Source organism: Bidens hawaiensis, unplaced genomic scaffold (genome assembly GCF_021521415.1).
Source record: "Bidens hawaiensis isolate Kalapana, Puna unplaced genomic scaffold, B.hawaiensis_p1.1 tig00025979_1, whole genome shotgun sequence".
In the NCBI taxonomy this organism is placed as follows: domain Eukaryota; kingdom Viridiplantae; phylum Streptophyta; class Magnoliopsida; order Asterales; family Asteraceae; genus Bidens; species Bidens hawaiensis.
This window is the reverse complement of record NW_027494174.1, coordinates 221007-240967: the sequence shown is the minus strand read 5'-3', so window position 1 is coordinate 240967 and position 19961 is coordinate 221007. Positions and strand designations below refer to the sequence as shown.

The window sequence follows — 19961 nt, the reverse complement described above, 5'->3', positions numbered from 1 at the left end:
AAGTATGCGTTATAGATTCAACGATCTTAAAGTTTGAGTTGACGGAGTTGAGTTAACGAGGTTAACCTGAAATTGACGATTGTCACACCCGAAACGAACCAAATAACCCATTTACTATCAAGTTCATCACTTTATCAATAATCATGACCCGATCTATTATCCTACCAAGTTTCATGCAAATCCGTGCACAAAAAGTAAGCTTTTTTTTTTAACAAAAACGTACCTTTGAGGTTTTTGCCTGAAACCACTCGAGAAGCCCAAAACCATATCAAACAAACTCCGATTTGAGTGATTCAAGCGGGCATGGAACTGTCTCGCCCCGATCTACAAATCCATCAGCTCTCCTTTTCCGGAAACTGTAACAACTCGGATTTTCCCTATGATATTTTATCTGTTTACACGACCCGAATATATTCGGGAAATTTTATCAATAAAATTATTGTGTTATTAAGTAAATTAATTATTAATATCTTATGGTTTAACTAATTATATAAAAATATAATTAAAACTTTCATATTTGGCAAAAATTACCCAAACTAATACTTTAAACCTATTATGTTTCCATCCTTATAATCTAGGGACTAAAATGAAACTTATGAATATTATGATCCTTTAACCCAATAACCCAAACCCATAAACCCGTAACCCTTGACCCGTTTGTGTTTCTTGAACAATAATCTACGTATTAAACATGGAATTTATTCATTACAGATCGTTGTTACGTGTATTGCGAACTCACCGACGTCTTTAATTAGGAAAACGAAATCATATTGATACGTATTAACTAATAGCAAAGTCGCCTTTAACCCTTTAGGGAATACACCTATATCGAACACTATCATTCAATTAATTTGGCAGAAACAATCCTTGTTGCAGCGCCTATCTAATCCCCAATACTAATGGAATTTTTGTAGCCTTCACGTATATGTTCTTCATCACTTTTGGGTCGTCAGTTTCGCGACTCAATTAACCATCAACAGATCATCAAGATAGGTAATTGATTACACATCCTTACTCGTCCTTCTTCATACTATATTAACCCTAAGGTTAATTGAATCGACATGTAACGAATTAACGAATTGATGATCCTAGGGCTTGTAGCTTGATCTACGTAGTTAACTTTCTGTTTATTTTTATTTGGATTCATGTTATATCTAACTAGCACCCTAGCCATTGATCTACGTAGTTAACTTTCTGTTTATTTTTATTTGGATTCATGTTATATCTAACTAGCACCCTAGCCCAGTTGGCTAGGGTGGTGTTGTTAGAGTGTGCTGGCCATCCCCTTAGGTTCGAGTTTCGGCGGCTGCATTCTTTTTGGTATTATTTTGGCAGATTACTTTTAATTAATAATTTAATTACCTTTAAACCTTTAAAATACATTATAACGATATAAATATAATATTTAATCCGTATGCCGACACTTTGACGGGTTGTTTTCCGAACTTTGGTTAAATCATGTATATATACGTATTAGTTGTTAAATTGTAAAAGTTTATATAATAAAGGTTTTTAATATATATATTTAGGATATCCCGTTATTTGACATATTGTATAAATCCCAGTGTTTTATAAAAAAGATTATAATTTACATAAATATTATTAGTTATTATATATTATTTATTTTATCTAAAATAAATTTTTATTAACAATATATATATATATAAATATATATATATATATATATATAAAATACATTTAACATATTTATAGATTTAAATAAACAATCTTTTTATATAATTTATCCAGAGATTTTATAAATATTATTCAAGTAATTTTTATATAATTAAATCATGTTATTTATGATAATGAAATTTATAATAAAATAATGAAATAAATAACCTTTGTAAGAATACCGGATCATCATCATATCCCGAACCTCTATTTTAGTTTTAGACTTTTTATTCAATTCATATTTATTCCACAACTATTGTTACTTAGGATTTTTCGTCGATAACTTTCGAAGAGCGTGACTCTTGTTTACTACTGTTCTTACCGTATTCGTTTATCTCTTGCTTATCGCTAAGGTGAGTATTTCACTCCCCTATTTTACTTATTTTTAAACCTTTTTGGGGAAATGTGCGTATCTTATATATTTAACTATTATCTAGTATTCAAAACCGCAACTGTTAGTCCTTGTGTGTATATCGGTTAATGCCTAACTTGCTATTTGTTTACTTGCTTTATTTGAACACTGTTTGCTTACTTCGGCAACCGATGTCAATTTTTATGGCAACGGTTTAGTCCTTGCTTGGTAGCCAATGTCCATTTATGTGGATTGGTTGAGCCCTTTCTTTATGGTTTGCTTTCTTTATGGTTTGATTGATTGTTTATGTGATATGGCTTAACTGTTTATTCTCACAGGAACAGTTTGCATCTTTCTTTATTTACTATATATTATTATTTTTGTGTCTTAAACTGGTGTTTTACTCACTTAACATATGTTGTTGAAAAAGATTTTATTTTGTACGTATATGCAGGTTATCATAGAAATTTAACGCAGGTTGGTTAAGACTTAGTGAACAATTTAGTTAGAAGAAATATAAAATTTGTATTGTTGTATGAATTATGTACTTGTTTGTATCTGATTTATTTGATAATTGAATTTAATTAATAGATATTGTCATTTAAATATTGCATGATAGTAACCTTTGAAAAGTTGTGAGCAATCAGTTCGTGCCCCGGCATTTCAGCCTCAGGTTGGGGTGTGACAGATTGGTATCAGAGCCGAAGGTTTAAGATGGGTCGTTAGCGGTGCCCTAGTAACATGCTTAGGAGCCCCATACGTACTTATTTTTTTACATGATGTGTTCTATTTGATTGTTTACAGCTTACGTAATTGATTGCTAGATTAAGTACTTATTTAACTGTTTAAATAATGATTATTCTTATTATTATATTGTTATGCACACACACACACACACAACTCCGAGGCTATGCCTCAACCTTCAAAGAAAATTTTTCGTAAATATTTTAAATCAAAGTAGATTATCTTTTTGTTAATGGAAATTCCTTAAGAATTCCCTACTTTTTTTTACTCCTTCATTTTAAGGCTAGGTAGCATGACAAGTTCCTCTCGGTCAAAAAGGGACACAGCTGTCATACGACCGACACCTTAGGTTTATTTTAAACCGAATTCACGGTGGGTCGTGGCTAAACTCGTTTTTTCCGATTATTGTGTTTTGTTATTTAAATGGTTAGTTGGGTGAAAAATCCATGGAACCCATGGACACTACTACTATCCATTACTCAGTTTGTTTTATGTTTTGTTGGAGTTCATCATACGTGGTGGTTCACGGGATGCTCCAACTACTCATATTTCTCTCGTTTGTTCGTTATTTAGTTTGATCGGTTAAAACGCCATGTAACGCTCATTGGGCCGACAAACTATATTGTATTGTTAATTCGTTAATTAGTTGGGACAATCAAATTGCCATGTAACACTCATGGGCTGTCCAACTCAGTTATTTTATTCGTTAGTTCGTTGGGCCATTCAAATTGCCATGGAAAGCTATGGGAGGCCAACATCCACAATTTATATTTCCTTAGTTTATTGTAAACTTAATTAAATAAAAATCTAAAATTTTAAACTGACTTATCTCCTCGTGTAGTCATCACACTTTAATCATATTGACTACATCATCTATAAAAACAATTTACGCTATATACCCCTTACCTTATAAACTTTTATCTTTATTCCTCATGATACGACACGAATCACCAATTTCTTAAAAAACAATTAAACTTGTATTATTTAAATGATTTCCTCAACTCATCCTTCATCTTATAAGTCTTTATTTTTGGTCCTCATAGAATGTCTCATCTAAGAAATCACCGTCGTCCTCGACATCAGTCGTCTCGTTCTCTTGATCAACGCGTGTATATCCAATGAGTTAACTGCTGCAACATCTAAAATATAAACTCAAATTCAAAACATTAATACCATCAATTCAAACTTGTTCATTAACTTCCTTGATTTAAATCTTAATTCATTTACCCCTACTCATCCTCGAGACAACAACGACAACAACAAGCGCAAGTCTAATTATAAAAGCTATGTAGTTAATCGAATCAATTATCAACCTCGACAAAATCAAAGTATTCCGAACAAGAAACTCTCCATCGGTATTCACTTGTTATGCCCCACTAGTAACTTCCATCATTCGACTCAATCCTCATGTCATTTCTGCAACCCGTTTAATCGCGTCAATCATCCTTGCGTATACTTTCCCTACACAGCCTAATGCACATGTTTTTCCGCGATAGTCTACCCCTCGTGCTCAACCTGATGTCTTTACCACTTGTGCTTGCTATCATTCAGGAGACTCTAATCCTTCTCGTGATATGTGCCCTCAGAATTTCCGTGCCAAATCAATCTACCTCGACTGCCCAACCTCTTATGGATCAAATCACTCGAGATGCTCAAGATTCAAAGTTTCAAGTCACGCGCGACTGAAGATTCAAGCTACCGGAAGACCTTGCCGCTCGTAGTATTCTATCTTATTTAATCTGATTCCTGTTTCGTACCGACTCTTTAATAAAGCTGGATTAACGTTTTTATAAATTATTAAATTAAGATTTTCTATTATTATGCCCCTCGAGTAAGGTTTAAAATTATCGAAGGGTAGTTTTATAAAATTCCCCATTTTAAATAACTGAACTAAAAACTTTTTTTCTATTTAAAAGACGTCTCACTTATAACTCCTTTATCTAAATGATTTCTATTCTTAAAAGTTTTATTTTCAAACGTTTTATAAATCCACACGATGAGACAAATCATGTGAACCATCCGACGATAAAAATAATTATGGTCCGGAACATAATTATCGAAGTCCTCGCATGGAATTCATGATGCTTAAGATTGTGTGTCATAATATAGAATTGAAAGTGGTTGGGATAACAGTACAAATGTAAAATTGATAAAGACATTGTAGATACGCCGCTGGTACATCCTATATATAAGTGCCCTTATCGGATTTGCATTTGGAGCGTTGTTTTAACTATTCTAAGTTCTGTATTATAATAAATTTTAAAATTTTATTTACCTTAAAATTTAATGGTTCTCATGTAATATTCTTTAATTTCGGGACGAAATTCCCTAAAGTCGGGGAGACTGTAACAACTCGAATTTTCCCTATGATATTTTATCTGTTTACCCAACCCGAATATATTCGAGAAATTTTATCAATAAAATTATTGTGTTATCAAGTAAATTAATTATTAATATCTTATGGTTTAACTAATTATATAAAAATATAATTAAAACTTTCATATTTCGCAAAAATTACCCAAACTAATACTTTAAACCTATTATGTTTCCATCCTTATAATCTAGGGACTAAAATGAAACTTATGAATATTATGATCCTTTAACCCAATAACCCAAACCCATAAACCCGTAACCCTTGACCCGTTTGTGTTTCTTGAACAATAATCTACGTATTAAACATGGAATTTATTCATTACAGATCGTTGTTACGTGTATTGCGAACTCACCGACGTCTTTAATTAGGAAAACGAAATCATATTGATACGTATTAACTAATAGCAAAGTCGCCTTTAACCCTTTAGGGAATACACCTATATCGAACACTATCATTCAATTAATTTGGCAGAAACAATCCTTGTTGCAGCGCCTATCTAATCCCCAATACTAATGGAATTTTTGTAGCCTTCGCGTATATGTTCTTCATCACTTTTGTGTCGTCAGTTTCGCGACTCAATTAACCATCAACAGATCATCAAGATAGGTAATTTATTACAAATCCTTATTCTTCCTTCTTCATACTATATTAACCCTAAGGTTAACTGAATCGACATGTAACAAATTAACGAATTGATGATCCTAGGGCTTGTAGCTTGATCTACGTAGTTAACTGTCTTTTTATTTTAATTTGGATTCATGTTATATCTAACTAGCACCCTAGCCCAGTTGGCTAGGGTGGTGTTGTTAGAGTGTGCCGGCCATCCCCTCAGGTTCGAGTTCCGACGGCTGCATTCTGTTTGGTATTATTTTGGAGATTACTTTAAATTAATAATTTAATTACCTTTATACCTTTAAAATACATTATAAAGATATAAATATACTATTTAATCCGTAAACCGACACTATAACGAGTTGTTTTCCGAACTTTGGTTAAATCATGTATATATATGTATTAGTTGTTAAATTGTTAAAGTTTATATAATAAAGGTTTTTAATATATATATTTAGGATGTCCCGTTATTTGACATATTTTTTAAATCCCAGTGTTTTATAAAAATATTATAATTTACATAAATATTATTAGTTATTATATATTATTTATTTTTATCTAAAATAACTTTTTATTAACAATATATATATACATTTAACATATTTATAGATTTAAATAAACAATCTTTTTATATAATTTATCCAGAGATTTTATAAATATTATTCAAGTAATTTTATATAATTAAATCTTGTTATTTATGATAATGAAATTTATAATAAAATAATGAAATAAATAACCTTTCTAAGAATACCGAATCATCATCAAATCCCGAACCTCTATTTTAGTTTTAGACTTTTTATTCAATTCATATTTATTCCACAACTATTGTTACTTAGGATTTTTCGTCGATAACATTCGAAGAGCGTGACTCTTGTTTACTACCATTCTTACCGCATTCGTTTATGTCTTGCTTATCGCTAAGGTGAGTATTTCACTCCCGTATTTTACTTATTTTTAAACCTTTGGGGACATGTGCGTATCTTATATATTTAACTATTATCTAGTATTAAAAAGCGGAACTGTTAATCCTTGTGTGTATATCGGTTTATGCCTAACTTGCTATTTGTTTACTTGCTTTATTTGAACATTATTTTCTTACTTCGGCAACCGATGTCATTTTTTTATGGCAACGGTTTAGTCCTTGCTTGGTAGCCAATGTCCATTTATATGTATTGGTTGAGCCCTTTCTTTATGGTTTGCTTTCTTTATGTTTGATTGATTGTTTATGTGATATGGCTTAACTGCTTATTCTCACAGGAACAGTTTGCATCTTTCTTTATTTACTATATATTATTATTTTTGTGTCTTAAACAGGTATTTTACTCACTCAACATGTGTTTTTGACAAATATTTTATTTTAAATGCATATGCAGGTTATCGAGAAATTTAAAGCAGGTTGGTGAAGACTTAGTGAACAATTTAGTTAGAAGAATATTTTAATCAAGAAATATAAAATTTGTATTGTTGTATGAATTATGTACTTGTTTGTATCTGAATTATTTGATAATTGAATTTAATTAATAGATATTGGCATTTAAATATTGCATGATAGTAACTTTTGAAAAGCTGTGAGCAATCAGTTCGCGCCCCGGCATTTCCGCCGTAGGTTGGGGTGTGACAGAAACCGCCGCTACAGTCGCCGGAACAGCTGAACAGTCGCCATAATCTTCACTCTTGAGCAGCTACGGTTTTGCTGATAAAAACTGGACTTCCCGACCTTTGATCAAAGATCTAATCTGTGGGAATATTCATTTATATACCATGAACACTCAGTTAAAATTTGAGACCGATCCGACGTTTAGATCTCCGGGTATCTTTGTGTCTTTATGGGTGGTTTTATCAAAAACGGGAATTGGAGAAGTGTATGTTTTTTATGGTGTAGGCTATAGTGTAGAAATGTGTGAAAATGGAAAGGATTAGGGTTTTAAGAGGTATTTATACTCCCTTAAGCCCATGGAACTTAGGCCCATCATTCCTTTTTGGTCCATAACTAATCACATCTAATTAGCCTACTTATCATTCCATCTTTATTATTTTATTATTTCTCTACTAACTCAAGTAAACTTTTCCAGCATAATTAAATAATATATTAAATATTATTCTTAGAAATTTCGAGATGTTACAAGTCTACCCACCTTATAAGAGGTTTCATCCTCGAAACCTGCTTAGTCCTTGTAAAAGGAACACTTCTTGTATTCACATCCTTTCTTGAACGAGCTTAGCTTCCTAACTTACCAGTTTATCCTTTGTCTCACAATCATCAAGTGATGCTCATTAGTTTTAGCTGTCTTAGGTAGCTTGTCCATGAAGTCCGTGCTGATACATCTTTATTCTCTTGACTAATCAAATCAAATCTTGTCCTCTGAATATTGTTGTCTATTGTTGTGTATCACGTTGCCCGATATATCATAACTATTTATCCTAATCATCTTTCCTTCAAGGCATGTTTTGACCTTCATATGGACATTTATAATACCATTATGTCTTTATCGTTCTAGAGGACTTCCCGTCCATGATGACATGATTATCAGTTACACACTAATCATTTGTGTCATGACTCAATTCAAGTAGACATAAGTCTAAACCATATCTACGCTTTCCTTGCATGTCTTTCCATCTTTTGACCTTGGTTTCTAGCATCCCCTTGCGGTGTGACTTTCGGCTCCACATTCGTAACACTTGTGGTTGTTCTTATCCGTGTAGGCAAAGTATCATGTCTATCCATAGCTGTCACATACCATGAACTCATCTTCATTTGACTTCTATATAATGGTTTCACATTCATCAGTATCTACCTTCATTATAATCAACGTCTTTCCTTTCAAAACCTTGATGTAAACCAAACATCTAGACTTATGAGCATCATCTAGGAATTGGACTCGAAGAGCTCCATGACGTGGAATCCTCAGGCGACCAAATCTGATTTTTAAATCATAAGTATTCTCTTTCAAATCTCGGTGTAACCCAAAAATTTATTTTTTATTTATTTTGTTTTCATCTTGCTATGATCCTTTATAACTCCTACTTCGCCTCGCGGATCTCACTCAAGAAATCCGAAGTGCTATCTACTTAATACAACTTAATTGTCAAGATAACCTCTTCACATTTACGGCCTAGTGTGTCAGCGACCACATTAGCCTCACTAGGATAATACTCGATTTCACAATCATAATCCCTTTATCATCCTTAACCATCTTCTTGTCTCATATTTCGTTCTTTCTGCTTTATGAGATATCCAAACTCTTATAACCTGTATCAATGGTACACCTTGAAAACCTATCATACAGTTACTCTTTCTTCAGCGTTTCCAACACTTCTCTCAAGTGTTCAGCGTGGTTGGACTTATCCCTTGAATAAATCAAAACTATCATCAATAAAGGCAATAACAGATTTGTCCAACATCCGATGACATACCATATTCATCATAACCATATATGCTTTAGGAGCATTCTTCAATCCAAACGATATCACGAGAACTCTAGTGTCCATATCGTGTCTGAAACGTTGTCTTAGGGATGTCTGCCTCTTTCACTTTCAACGGATGATAGCATGCTCTGAGGTCTATTCGCGAGAACCAATTAGCACCTTGCCGATTGAACAAATCATCAATCCGTGGAACATATATATATTCTTCACTGTAAGCTCGTTCAACTTGCGTAATCTGTGAACATTCTTATACTTCTGTCTTTCTTCTTCATGAACATCACTGGTACGCCCCGTAGGAAAACACTCGGAATTAAAACACCTTTGTCGAGGAGTTCTTGCAGTTTGGACATTAACTATTTCATCTTGAACGACGCCAGGAAGTAATGTGCTTTCGCTACGGGTTGTGCTCCTTGTATTAACTCTATCTGGAATTCTACCTCTCGTTCCAGTGGTAACCTCGGAAGGTCCTCTAGAAACACTTATAGATAGTTACACACTATAGGAACATCTTTCACTTCTTTCGTCTCGGCCATAGCTTTGACAACATATGTCGGGTAGGCACTGCACCTTCGTCTTAACAAACCTTCAACTTTTATTTTCGAATGACTTTAAGCCCTAAACTTTCCTTAATACTATAAATCGTCATTGTACCGCCATCCAAAGACATAAACCTTATCAACTTGCTCTTACATGTTATATGAGCCTTAGGCTCAAACAGAAAATCTATTCCCAAACGACATCGAACTCTCTTAAGTTTGAACATAAAGAGTAGAAAGGAACTCACGTCCCTCTAGTTCTACCTTACAATTCTTAACCAGTCTCATACTTTAACGAAAGTATCGCTAGTGGTCTCTTCCATAAAGTCTCAAATACACATCTATATTCTTCTCAGCATCTTCTTTCATATCCGCTAAACTATGTAGTCTCGTCCTTTCATTACTTTTCAATTAGGATGCCTCGACATTAACCCGTCCCTCTTGATCATCTATGCTCTTATCATCATTCTCTTTGTTACTCACGATCCCATCAAGTTCCGTTATGGAGTTAACCATCGCAGACATACTACATTTCTTGACTCATTCTAGTTGGCTTATCTCCGTTTCTTTCATGTTGCTTCCACTTGGAATTCCCAGTTCGGGCTACCTTTGATGCTTCAGCGAACATTGTTGGCATTGTAGTGCGAAACAATTTAGCAACTCCATTAATATTTGACTACAAGCTCCAAGTGTGATCCTTCTTCATTACTTCCTAAATTTGAAGTCTGGCTGCTTTTGTATATCGCTTTGTTACCTTCTTCAAAAAGGGTGTCTAGTTGGAACGTGTCTTAACACAACGTCTAGTATGACCTCCTTTGTATCGGTCATCTATCTTATCTCTAAGGAAACAAAACGTTATCAATCTAGAAATTATTTAGTACATGATTCGTAAGGTAAGTAGTTAATGATAGTGGCCAAGTGTAATTAACTCTTTACATTACTCCTTAGGTTCTACATACTCCCCTTTATGATTTCACTTGTGCTAGTTCCTACTTCTCACACATATAACCTACATTCTTATCCCTAGCAATTAAGCTAGCATACACGCATTCTTTTCCAAGAAATTAAGCTACCATACAAACATTCTTTCTATAGCAATTAAGCTAACTTCCTTACACATTCTTATATTATACATGAAATTAATCACTTACTTTACCTTTATCAAGCTTGCTTGAGTGACACATGGCTTTCTTGAACTGGCATCTTCTTTTCTTTCTTACTTAAGTCTCATTCTCTGTCCGAGTCTAAGCATGTAGGATGCTTAAATCTCTCGAACTTATACTCTGATACCAACTTGTAAGGCCTCGTTCACGGTGCCCTAAATTGACGTTGGATTTACTCATAAACACAGTCCCAAATATCATAGTTAATTAAAACTTTCGCGGAACATAAAGCTTAAACCACATATATATTACATAACATTCAAATCTTTGCTTAAATAAACATTCATTGTCTTTTAAAATAAAACATAAGTCTTTAAGTCAACATAACATTTTTCTTCCTTGAGATGCCAATGTCTTCAAGTCCATACCATGTGTCCACGTCAAGCGAACTGCCTCATTCTACTCACCTGCGTGCATACTAAAAGTCAGCTACGCTGAGTGACTTCTAGTTAATCACACAATTAGTTCACATACATGTATACATGCCCGAAGGTATATATACACCATTCATACTTAACATGTTCACATTTCTTTCATATACATGCTATCATTCTTTCGTATTCTCTTTCTTTAACTTACACAATGCATTCATAACTATCCTTACATTATAAAGAGCATTTCGCCCTACATACCTCGGATATTATTAGGGTGTGGTACCCTCCATCCTCGGAAATTAATAGGGTCCGGTCTCCCTTCTTCCTCGGATATTATTAGGGTCCGGTGCCCTCCATCCTCGGATATTATTAGGGTCTGGTACCCTCCATCCTTGTATATTATTAGGGTCCGGTCTCCCTTTCTTCCGTACAACCATCCATACCTTTCTATATATTCATAAATATAAATTCATTCATACAAACATCATTCATTCATCATGTGTAACAATTATATCATCAACTACCACCTGGTGGTACATGCAATATCTGAAGATCGTTCACGCACCATCAAGCATTCATTCATACAATAATCATACAAGGCATACACTTACCACTTAAGGTAAGTGTATTAACTAATCACATCGAGTATGCACACAGCCCCGAAAACATAACAGGGAATGGGGCAAGAAGCTCACATGGATCCTGTTTCGTTCGCCGTTAACGGTTATTCCTTTCTTTAACTGAGCTCAGCTAACTGTACATTAATTACGTGTATCAATACTTGCCCTAATTACATTTCTTAGGTTTTAGCAAAATGGCTAAGTCTGGTCTATTCTAATGGCCTTGTAAGGCATGTATCCATATGTGTAGCCTTGTATTCGAATACCTTAAGTTAGAATACAAATTACCTTCAAACATCAATGTATTCGAATACATTTGTATTCGAATGACAGTATGTTAGAATACAATTTATGACTTGATGTTAGAATACAATTGTATTCGATTCCCTTGTATGTATTCGAATGACCACGGCTAGAATACAATTTAGGTTTAAACACTAATGTATTCGGATAGGCCTTTGTAAAACAGTGTATTCGAATGGCCTTTATTGTATTCGAATGGCCCTTGAAAAGCATTTTACGCGAATGGTTTTTTTTGTAAACATTGTATTCGAATGGAGTTTATACTCGAATACATTGTATTCGAATGGACCATATATTCGAATGCAACACTTGTATGATCTTTCTTTCTTTCTTTTTGTATTCGAATAGTACTTGGATAGTGGTAGATACATTTGTATTAGGATTGACATGTTATTCGAATTCAACATGTATTCGAATAGACATGTTATTCGAATACAATATATATTCGAATAGATATGTTATTCGAATACAATATGTATTCGATTTACATATATTCGAATATTGCCTTGTATTTTTTCCTTTTCTGTTTTTCCTTCTTTCTATTCGAATCCCTCCATTCATACGCATAGTTAAGTGCCATATAACCTACCAAACGTTTTTCTTTCCGTTCTAGGCCAAGATCTAGATCTTTTATCAACAAAGTTCCAGCCTTTATTAATTACAAACCCATTTTAACTTGATATGGGTTTTTAAATGAACCGTATATACTCACGAGTTCATTTAGTCCACTTTAATTATCAGGTTTACATTTTTATCACATAATAAGGTCCAATTTACTATCCTACTAAGTTTCATGCAAAACCGACTTCGTTTACCCGTTCTTTTCACAAACCGAACACTACCCGTTTTACCGAAATGAATCAAATAACCCATTTACTATCAAGTTCATTACTTTATCAATAATCATGACCCGATTGATCATCCTACCAAGTTTCATGTAAATCCGTGAACGAAAGGTAAGCTTTTTTTAACAAAAACGTACCTTTGAGGTTTTTGTCTGAAATCACTCAAGAAGCCCAAAACCATATCAAACTAACTCCGATTTGAGTGATTCAAGTATCCATGGAACCATCTCGCCCCGATCTACAAACCCATCAGCTCCCCTTCTCCGGAAACCGCCGCTACAGTCGCCGGAACAGCTGAACAGTCGCCGGAATCTTCACTCTTGAGCTGCTACGGTTTTGATGATTAAAACCAGACTTCCCGACCTTTGATTGAAGATCTAATCTATGGGAATATTAATTTATATACCATGAACACTCAGTTAAAATTTGAGACCGATTCGACCTTTAGATCTCCGGGAATCTTTGTGTCTTTGTGGGTGGTTTTCTCAAAAACGGGAATTGGAGAAGTGTGTTTTTGATTGTGTAGGCTATGGTGTAGAAATGTGTGAAAATGGAAAGGATTAGGATTTTAAGGGGTATATATACTCCTTTAAGCCCATGAACTTTAGGCCCATCTTTCCTTTTTGGTCCATAACTAATCACATCTAATTAGCCTACTTATCATTCCATCTTTATTATTTTATTATTTCTCTACTAACTCAAGTAAACTTTTCCACCATAATTAAATAATATATTAAATATTATTCATAGAAATTTCGGGATGTTACAACTCTACCCACCTTATAAGAGGTTTGAACAAAAGGATCCAATTACAATCTAGAGGTGGGTAAACAGACAACAAGCTGCGTTGTCACCCCCTTTTGAATGGCAAACCCGATCCTACTGAAAACAAAATTATAGTTCTTTAGCATCGATAAGTTGCTATGCACGACTCGTTGAACTCTTTTCAGAAATTTAATAGCTTTGAGGGCAAGGGACCAAATGTATCAAAAACAAAAGGAATGAAGATGTGTTGATTCTCGGCACATGCTTTCTCATGCTTAACATTTTTTACTGATTCCGACTTCAACACCCTAACAGCAAACCCGGTATCCCTAAGCCCGAAAATGGGATACTCCAGTAGATAATATCTCTCATTATTTTCAAAATGGGATACCATCAAAAGTCAAAGCATCAAAGCTAATCATTTAGAGGTTCTAACCAAGGAGCACGCAAATCCCAAAACATATAGTTTCTCCTCCAAAAATAACTTCTCCGGTCGGGAAACGCCTTAAATATTTATCTAAACCGGTATGCCAAGACACTATAGTAGCACGCGGTGGAAAAGAGTGGTACTTATTGTCTAGTGGATAAGCCCCTAGCTTCATTAAAAGCATAAGATCTCCCTGCGATCCCAGAAAAAGGAAGGGTGTGATACCCCTTCAAGCCTTCCATGGCCCCGACAAGCAAACTAGGTCAAGCTTTCTCCACACTATAAAAAGTTGTCTTAGCACATCAGGTTTGCATCGTATTCTCTCTCTCTCTCTCTCTCTCTCTCTCTCTCTCTCTCTCTCTCTCTCTCTCTCTCTCGTACTCATTATATGATTATTCGCATAAGAACATTTAACTTATTCTCAAAAGGCTCTCGCTTGTAAGCAAACGATTGAGTTTGTTTAATAACAGAATCTTTGAGAGACTTGAACCACTTTGAGATATCAATACCTGGTCCCACTATTTGTAGCAACAAAATTGTCTTGTCTAACACCCTTAACACACCTTCAAGTGTTTACAATTAAACACTCCATACTAGGGGTGTCCAATATACCCGAACCCGATTAACCCGAACCGAACCCGAATAAGCAAATTCGGGTCGGGTTAAATAGGGTCAACAAGTATTAGTTGGGTTATTCGGGTTAACCCGAATAATCCGAATTGTTAATAGCGTCGGGTTCATTTTGTAAAAAAATTGGGTTTCGGGTTAACCCGAATAACCCAATTAGTGGTGATACTTAACATTAAATACAATAATTAAAGGGTTAAATAATCACTATAAATGCAATAATGTAATATTTATAGAGGAGTTAATTATTTTGTTTGTTCAAGAACCGTTCGGAAAAGTTCATTTATGTTATGTTTATTTAATTAAACGAACGAACATGAACACATGATTCACTCGTTCATTTATGTATGTGAACGTTCGTTTATGATCGTTCATTTATCTTTGTTTATGTTCGTTCATGTTCCTTTACATATTAATATAAAATTATTAAATAATATTTCTATTTAATAATTATATCACCCTAATATGTTTTATATTTGTTTATTTGTGTTTATTTAAATGCGTTCATTTATGCTCGTTTATGTATGTACATATATATGTTCCTTCATGTTAGTTTATCGTTGTTTAATTACGTTAATTTATGTTCGTTAACTCTTCGTTTAGATTTTAATATGTTTAGTTTTTAACTATCGAACGTAAACACAATATCTGTTCGATTAAATGTTCGTGTTTGTTAAAAGTTAAATGAAAGAACACGGACATGCCCTTGTTTATGTCCGTTTGGTTCGTTTACAGGTTTATATATTTAATTATAAGATAATTACTTGCAAAAGAAATTGAAAATTGAGTGGAATGAGAAATTTTGCAACTTACAAGTTACAAACACAGAAAACAACTTAAAACTATAAAGTAACATGCTTAACCCGACTAACTCAACCCGACAAACCCGAACCTTAATAGGGTCGGGTTTCGGGTTAGATATTTTTAAAGGAAAACCCGAATAACACAACACGATTAACCCGAAACCCGATCGGGTTGACCCGATGAACACCTTGATTGACTTACAAAACTACTATCGTGACGCATCGTTTTTACCTCCTGGGTTGCGGGTTAGATATTTTTGAAGGAAAACCCGAATAACACAACTCGATAAACCCGAAACCCGATCGGGTTGACCCGATGAACACCTTGATTGACTTACAAAACTACTATCGTGACGCACATTTTTTACCTCCTGGTTATCATTATTCTTACCAATCAGCCTTTTACTGCCGGTTAGTCCTACTATGACTGTATGGCGCCTTTACTATAGTCAATTATTATACTCTGTATTTTCTCTATTATTGTTCACTTGTCTTGTAAATCAAGACAAAAAAGCAGTGTTTTCAAACCCGGCCTAGAAATCGATTCGGACATTTTACCGGGTCAAAGGTCGGACTGCCCCGAAAGGTCGGGTCGGACATGGACCCGGATGACATTATCATATATATATATATATATAAAATAATAATAGCCAATTTTTATTTTCATTTATTATGTTTTAGTTAATATATTAGATATTTATTACAATCAGATAAGCATAATTATTGTTTGGTTGGGTGGTTGAGGTGGAAATCAGTAGTCACTTTGAGCCGGCTGTTGTCCAGGGTTCGATTCGCAGCAGCATTGTTTTTTATTTCATCAAAAAAAGGCTTTACCGGTTAGACCGGCGGTTCACTGGTTCCGGTTGGACCGTGAACAGCCAAACCCGACCCGGTTATTAAAAACCGGGTATAGACCTCTAGTGAGCAAACCAGACTGGATTTTCTACCTGGTCCCAGTCAAACCGGTCCGACCGGCCAGTCTGGCCCGGGTTTCAAAACACTAAAAAAATATATGTTCAAAAGATTTTCAACTATGAACAACAAGAACGGCCACACTACCATGAAACTTTATATGATTCCTTGGGAGTTGGATTCCAACCAAACAGAGTAAATCTGCCTTGAAAAAATATGTTCCAAAAACAGCTACTCGTTTGTCAGTATTCCGTTTAACAAATTCTGTCATAAACCATCATGGTTTATTAAAACCTTATCTTTCTAAATGGCATCCTTTGGTCATTGCTCATCTCTTTTACGACTAACTCTGACTAACATTAGAAGTTAGATATAACATGAAATCCAAATTACAAAAACACTTTCCAACAACGTAATTTATGTGCCTACAAACTAGTCATGGGATCGAATTAGTCAAGATATGAAATCCAAATTACAAAAACATAATCACTAAAAATTTGATGAATAACGTCTTTCCTTTATTTGAACAGCATATTATATAAAATTTGATGAATAACGTACAAGAAAGACATTAACAACAAACAAAACCTCCACTATCCTAAAGAATAAACAAAAAACCCCGAGTTAAACACAAACATGATCCCACAATCCAATAACATACAAATTTAAAATCCGTACACTTTTCCCATATCAGGCCCACATTCATCGCCCAGTTCAGTTCTTTACCCAACAAGTGAAAAAAAGACGATTGCTTTCCGCGTGTGCTAAAGACACCATAACATAGTCAAATGTATAAAAAAAGGCTTTGTTTTTGAAACCAGACAGGCCGGTTCAAACGTGATTCGGTGGTATGACCGGTCTGATTTGTCAAGCTGAACCGGTTCAGAACTAGTTTTGAATACAATATTTTATAAAGACCATTGCTGGCAACAAGGTCCGAACCGACAACCTGTTTATTAAAAGAAATGGGTAAAACCAGAGACGCTACAAAATTGTCTATTCTTGACTCAAACAAAACAAGAATAGATTCCGTTGAAAAACTTAAATTTGTTTCGATGGTCTTAACAAGATATGTTTATTCAAATTTCATTGTCAGTAACCATTATACATCATTGTATTGACACATTATATTATTGTTCAAATGTTCAATCCTAAAACTACCTACAAAAACCAGTTTTGCGTTAATACATTAATCGTAATGTATGAGGTGTTTCCAAGATGAAATGGTACAGAGCACCCATTTATCAGGATAGCCACAATTATTGATTTGGCGTCCGAGCCATTACACCGTGAGGAACTTAATTCATCCTCCAGAATTGGTAAATGGACGCAGAAACAATAATGTACGTGACGTAGTAAGGGGAATGATATTGATATAAAAGAAAACCTCAGTGGAAGGAGAAGTCGTTTTTGAAATGGGATCACGGCAAAACAACTTGCGTTGCCTTGTCCACTTCCCCTTAACACACTCCCATGTGTTTAATCTCATCACAGCAAATTCTTCATTCCAATTTTATAAAAAAAAATCATCACAAAAATAAAAGAGAGCCTCAGCGTGTGTAACATCAGATCATTGACTGAAATATATTCAGTCTCACTGAAATCCTCTAAGAGCATTCTCATCCCACTCACTATCTCCAAACCAAAAATTACACTAAAACTCATTTTATTTTCTCTCTCCATTTCAATTAAATAATACTTTTTATACCTTTTATCATTACATTTTCTCTTTCCTTCACTCACAACCACTTTCAAAATATATTAAAAAATTATAGGGGATGAACAGTAACTTTTCAAATATACAGAAAAATCACTACTTTTTCTAAAATATAAAAACTCTTCACTCACAACACCCTAAATCACTATCTAAATTATAAAAACACCACTCACATATTATAACGGGTTGGATGAGAATGCTCTAAGATAATTATATTTGTCATCATAAGCCCTAAATTAATAATTATATAAATAAATCACGTCATTTGAAAACATATCACTTAATAAACTAATAACGGTTGAGTGATTGTGCTCTGACAGCCAAGAGTTTGTCGTAAAAAAAAATGGGAAGAAGAGCCCAATATCAGAAACTCTAGTCCACAAATTATTGTTTCATCATCACACAATAAACCAAATTCCAAAATCAACATAAAAAATATTAAGAAAATCAACCATAACAAACTCTGATGGATATGAGATGACTGGTGATGGAAGACGACGCAATGGCGGTGTGAACTTATAGCCTCATACAACAAGAAAGAATAAGATAGATTAGATTAGGGTTACGTAGCTAGGGTTGGTTTAAGCCGATCGGCTGGGTTTCATGGGCTACCTGTAATCCAATTAAGTGTGCTCTAGTTTACCTCCTACCCTACAACTATAGTACTATCATCATTTAACTATTACCCTATAATAAATTTATTGACATGAAAACGTGAACCCGGTTAATAAAACATAGTCTAATCAGAATGAGTTAACGAGGTTTTTAAAATTGGAGAGTGCATTGGCCTAACATAAAAGAAAGTCACTGTTACAAAAAAAAATAACCTAACTTTTATATATATCAACAGTAACCAATACACCACCAAATAACATGAAACTATATACATTTTTATAACCATAACCAAAAACCGCTCCAAATCTTCCAAGATAGGTTAGCTTGTTTTGATAGACTCTTTATCCAAAGAAAACCAATCGTTTTTATGTGTCTCATTACATTGGCCAAACAGACAACATGGAAAGTCTTTGCGTTCCCTTTTGTGAAACCAAAATACTTGTATAATTCCATGATATCTCGTACAGTAAATGTGTAAATCGCCGAAAGCCTTTAAAAAAATATATTAATGTTTTCAGCGCAACTATTAATATATCAATGTTTTAGCCTATTACAAAAATATATATTAGTGTTTTTAATATTTAAAATAGCATGTTTACGTAGAACCTTTTTTTTTAATATATGTTTAGCGGGGCCGAATCTAGGGGCTGGGTGGTCGACAGTCTCTGACTAGACATCTCGCTAGGCCCGAATTTATTATATATAAATAAATGTATATGTATTTTTATAAAAAACGATATGCATATTTAATGTTTAAACTCAATTACATAATGATGTGCTAAAAGTAATCAAATACTTATTAACTAAATTAAGCTAAACTAGACACTAAGTAATACTATAGACTCCTTAATACTCGACTAAACTACTAACCGGCAAGTGAACCGATAGACTGTAATATAGCTAAGTAAGTCTGGATATCGAACCCACGGGACTCTTTAAATTACGTATATTAACTAATTAGACTCAATTGACCGATACGACTATTTATTTTATAATTGTTAAAGGGGGTTTTAAATTAATTAATATTAAACTAACAAAAATAACTAATTAACTAAAGACAAGAAATAAAACA

At 34.0% G+C, this 19961-nt stretch overlaps 3 non-coding genes across 3 annotated transcripts; all 3 read right to left on the bottom strand.

Moving 5' to 3' along the window:
• Positions 1-17753: 17753 nt before the first annotated feature.
• LOC143572609 (small nucleolar RNA snoR80) lies at positions 17754-17878 on the bottom strand. The gene has a single exon (XR_013142294.1). It is a non-coding gene; the product is annotated as a small nucleolar RNA snoR80 (small nucleolar RNA).
• Positions 17879-17940: 62 nt separating this feature from the next.
• On the bottom strand, positions 17941-18052 carry LOC143572614 (small nucleolar RNA Z152/R70/R12). The gene has a single exon (XR_013142299.1). It is a non-coding gene; the product is annotated as a small nucleolar RNA Z152/R70/R12 (small nucleolar RNA).
• A 526-nt stretch (positions 18053-18578) lies between these two features.
• On the bottom strand, positions 18579-18682 carry LOC143572611 (small nucleolar RNA Z157/R69/R10). Its single transcript, XR_013142296.1, has one exon. It is a non-coding gene; the product is annotated as a small nucleolar RNA Z157/R69/R10 (small nucleolar RNA).
• Between the last annotated feature and the right edge of the window lie 1279 nt (positions 18683-19961).